The sequence below is a fragment of the Halyomorpha halys genome, unplaced genomic scaffold, assembly GCF_000696795.3.
Source record: "Halyomorpha halys isolate HHAL.00 unplaced genomic scaffold, Hhal_1.1 Scaffold1402.1, whole genome shotgun sequence".
Taxonomy (NCBI): domain Eukaryota; kingdom Metazoa; phylum Arthropoda; class Insecta; order Hemiptera; family Pentatomidae; genus Halyomorpha; species Halyomorpha halys.
Genome location: NW_027116499.1, coordinates 1 through 4,984, shown reverse-complemented (window position 1 = coordinate 4,984; position 4,984 = coordinate 1). Strand labels below are relative to the sequence as shown.

Below are 4,984 nucleotides of genomic sequence, written 5' to 3'. Positions count from 1 at the left end.
AGACAGTTAACAGACTCATTAATTCATTTGTTCTTACAAAATGGCAGAAACCTGATAACACACTATCAAACTGATATTAGTAACAGTATGCTGCTGGGTTTAGTATTTTGTTTGGAACGGAATGAAAAAATACTGATATTTTTTCATTCTATTCCAACCGAAATAACAAGATGACATGATAAGCATACATGCTCATATGACAGGTTTATCCCTGAACCAATGATGGGGAAGGTACAAATTTTATAGAGGTTAGGCATGCCCAAGAAAGATGTTCCAACTCCAGAGTCAAGCCACAGCCTAAATAATAGAATAAGTAAATTATCTTCTACGTCAAACTTAAGACCATGAGTTAGGAGTCCAGCAGCTTATCTACTGCGCTACCCCATTCCCTCTAGTCATAAAATATGCAGGATTCTCAAATTTAGCTTTTGGAGCTTTGGAGCATTGTAAACAAATAAACTATTCCATTGGTCATCTCTAATACGAGGGCAAGTCAACTTTCTTTTTAACAGCCACTACCAATAGAGAAGTCATATACACCAATATTTTACATGTTTTATTTTTTAAAAAATGGTTAATTTTTAAAAATTTGAATACATTCTAATTATTAGCGATTTAGCTATAAATTATCAAGTCACTTTAACCATTAAATACAAATAAAATGACGAACGACAAAATGAACATTCTACTGTTCATTACTAAAATATTTAAATGAATAAAGCTGAAGCAAATTTAAAATCAATTAATGTCAAAATGTGCTATTCTTCTTGAATTGATCACAGTTTGGGATACAGGATCCACGAATAATGAATAAAGTATCCATAATTACTATAACAGCATAAAAATAATCACAAAGCTGGAAACACATTATACTTACTAGAACAAGCTGTTTTACATATCTGTTTGTGTAGAATATTGGGAATGACGTTTGTAGGACTTCTTGAAGTCTTTATAGAATGCAATTGCTCCTCAACCATTGTTTTCAAGTTATTGAACAAAAAATTGACATAACTTGAAACAGTTCTAGTCTGAAAATTGGAAAATGCACTAGATCAGTAGGCAGGCTGAATAAACTGAAAATACTTATAAATAAATAGAAATAAAATATTGATTTGAATATTTATTCTGGATTCCAAATTCTCATTTATTCCTGTCTTTAAATCATTATACATATTCAAGCTCACTATTTTCTTTAAATTTTTTTTTCATTTAGTTACTTCTAATTACAAGAATTTCTTCAATTATGGATAGTAATGGTGATTCATTGGAGACTGGTGAAATTAGTTGCTGGTCAAAAGTCCAATTAATGGATTTTATAATAGGCTTAATGAATTCCTTGCTCAATTCTAAACTTTCCTCAGTAGATAACAATGATGGCATCAAGACATTTCATAAATATAATGATTTATTAAAAAGGATAATTGGAATAGGAGAATACAATATAAAAGATAATTGTTTGATGAGTTAGAAGCAAGATCTCACCTATTAAACTGTGATGTAAAAATTCATTTTTTTTTTTATACATATTGCTCAGTGGCAAACTGTGAATATATCGATTGTATCACAAGCAGGTTTGTAACGGTCAGTCAGGGAGCCACCAAGCTTTTGTGTATGTTGTGTGTTGTGTTCAATGTTTTTACTACAGTAAGAACGTTTTATGTTATCTAACTGTAACAAATAAAACAGTAAAAACATTTTATTTATGTCCACCACCCTCGTGTTCAACATCACCACTAATTAATTGTCAAATTCAAAACTGTAAATATGGACAAAATTCTGGTTCGCTCTTAGGCCACAGAGATCAGCCTGATAAATTGATAATGGTAAATTTTCCATCTTTTAATCATACAATAGCTGTCCTGAAAGGTTGTGAAAATTAAAAAATACAGGTTTTGTGGTATAACATGAATTTTCTTGTGTTTTAAGAGCCAGAAGATCTATATTATTTCTAGTTTAGAAAGAAAATTCCCCATTCAATAATAAATTGAAAACTTTATTATTCATAGACTGCCTCATGGTGGTCCAGAAACTCTGATTTCATAGAGGAAAGTCAAAAAATTATTTGGCTGTACTGTAAACTTTTAGTCATGGAAAGTTTTCTATATTAACCAGTTAATAATAAAACTTATCAAAACATGAAAGGATCTCGTGGTTTTTCTCAAAATTGACCTAAGTTTATATTGAGTAATTGAGTGAGAATATTTGGAAGTGAATTACAGCTAAACTTCGAGTTTTGAAAAGAAAAAAAAAATTAATTTTTTCCCATAAAAGTGGACCCAATATGAGGAAATAAGTAATTTTTTTAATACTTATTCTGAAATGATTAAGTAACTTTTATTTGTTGCCTACAAAAAGTTATTGTTCTTTTGGTGATTACTTGACCATTATGCACTGCAAGACACCACTTTTTTTTATATGAATCTGTTACAAAACTATCACTTTGCTTGCTCTAAGAATTTCAGCTGCTCACTTTTGTTTCATTTCGTTACTTTAATTTTTAAGTAACTAAAGTACCTACCTAAATTTAAAAAAAAAATAGATAAAGCAATTCACTTGTATTTTACATATAGATACTTTAGGCTTAAGAGCGTAACCTTCATTATTACCAACATGATCTACTTTTCAATTTCATATCCTATGGCTAAATTGTTTACTTAATGATTAAAAACTTTTTTAAAAAATGTTTAGTAAAATTAATTAATTTAAAATTTGGTTATTTGTTTTTGTTAACAATTATTTGTGTGAAAATACCTGGTTTTTGCTTTATTTTATAACTACAGCTAAATTGTTTAATTAGTTGTAAAACAAAAAAAACTGCCTAATAACTAGTTGTTACTTTATTTTATAAATATAATTATTTACTGTCATACAAAAAATTTTCCCCTCCATTAAAATTCAACAAAAATGTTCTGAAGAATTAATTTTGCTTTAAAAGCATGAAAAAATTTTGTTGGACAGAAAACTGATAATTTGATCCAGACACTCTTAGTAACTTATATTTTATGTCTTTTAATATAAACAGTTTCAAATATAAATTAAATGGTGAAGTACCTGCAAGTTTTGTAATAAGTTATAATATTTTTGTTTTGCTCAAAGCTTTAATTACTTAGGAATATTTAAATGTACTATTTTAAATATTTGGTTTTTCAGCAGTATATTTTCTTTTATATTATATTGTTTTAATTTTTTTTTGTATAATCGGTATTTTCTTAGTTATCTATTTACTTTATAAAATTATATATATGTTTACTTAAATGAATAAGATTTTTTATTTGGCTCATCTCAAATTCAGAATTTTTTTTTGTAGTTCTTCAGTTAATATAATAACTTATTTTATTTATTTTTGGTCCTGTGTATAAATTCTATCAATCCATAGTCAGAGTGGTGAGATAAGACAATGGTGATTGCAGATGGTCCAGAATGTCTATAAAAAACTGTCAATGAATAGTCTGAAGAACTACAAAGGAAAGGATTGAGGATAAATCCCTGTAATATTGGAAGGTCATACCAACAGTTTGTAATAAATTGCCTTGAACAGAACCTTGAATTAGTGAAAAATTTTTGTTTTCTAGGTACTGTCATTAGTAGAGATGTACAAATAGATCATGAGATTTGATCAGAATAAGAAAAGCAAAATGTGCATTCTTCCAAATATCTTCAGACTGATAGGTAAATGAGAAGTAAGCAAAGAAACAAAGTTACACTTTTATTTATAATCTTAACACTTTCTTGAGACTGGTTAATATTGTTTAATTAAATTAAATTTTTAGCCATTTTAGTCTCAAAACATTTCTATTCTATTTGTAAGTCCAACGTTTCAGCCAATTCGGCCATCCTCAGGGACAATCTTAATACAATTTTAGAACTAAATCATTTAACAAACAACTTCATGCAGGCAATTCTGCCCAGGTCAATCCAACAAATTACCCTAATTAGTCAATTTTCACATTAAAATAAAAATAAAAATTATTTATCACAGTCACCTTCTTTGACTGTAAATAAATAAATCTCTAATAAATAAAAATTATTTATCACAGTCACCTTCTTTGACTGATTTAGCCTGCATGAAGTTGTTTGTTAATTGATTTAGTTCTAAAATTGTATTAAGATTGTCCCTGAGGATGGCCGAATTGGCTGAAACGTCAGACTTATAAATAGAATAAAAATGTTTGGAGACTAAAATAGATAAAAATTCTATTTAATTAAATAAAGTTACACTTGTTTAAGTTAATATTCTTACCTATTCTAAAATTCTTTAAAAAACATGCAAGCCAACTACGGCAGTAGAAATGCGATTCTTAAGAAAAGTCGTGGGAAGAAATCAAAAAGGGACTGTGTAAGACAGATATTCTATTAGTACTTTTTTTTCTATAGGAGTACTTTTAGTACTTTTTTGTATTTATTTTTAATAAAAATAATTTTTATTATATATTATAAAAAATATCACCAATTACTATAATATAGCAAACCTTAAAAACAAACTAGAGGGGAAATAAATTAAATTCTGTCTATATATTTTGATTTAAAAGAAATGCTCAATCATTTGTACAATGAATAAAATTTAGAATCATTCGCTTACCCAGTAGCCTCCGAGATAGTGTAATATCTCAGGAATAGATACGATAGTCAATGTTCCGTTTGATCTAGAGGTAATGTCTATTCCAAATTTAGAAAAGTAACTGGAAAATTGTAGCAACAATGCAAGGTCCTCCTTTTCAAATCTTAACAAAATCCAGTTATTCATGAAATGTTTAGGCAAATGTCCATCATCAAAGGGATCTGCGAATTCAAATCAATCATGAATGGTTTAAATTCAAAATCGAATGATAAAGTACGCAATGATCAATTTAATAGATGTATTAAAAACAAAATATGTGTATCTAATAACAGAATTAGACTAAAGAAAAATAATTAAATTAAATAATAAGGAATGTAGTATGAATAATTAAGGTGGTAGTATATAGTAATTAAATTAAGTAACAAC

At 27.7% G+C, this 4,984-nt stretch overlaps 1 non-coding gene across 1 annotated transcript in view; it reads right to left on the bottom strand.

Annotated features, from left to right (window-relative positions):
- LOC106689591 (uncharacterized) overlaps window positions 1–4,776 on the bottom strand; it is a 9,531-nt gene extending 4,755 nt beyond the window's left edge. Inside the window, exons 1-2 of the transcript XR_010845087.1 lie at window positions 4,580–4,776; window positions 878–1,028 (exon numbers count right to left, since the gene is read on the bottom strand). This is a non-coding gene — a transcript (uncharacterized protein). The remainder of the gene's footprint in view (window positions 1–877; window positions 1,029–4,579) is intronic.
- Window positions 4,777–4,984: the final 208 nt, after the last annotated feature.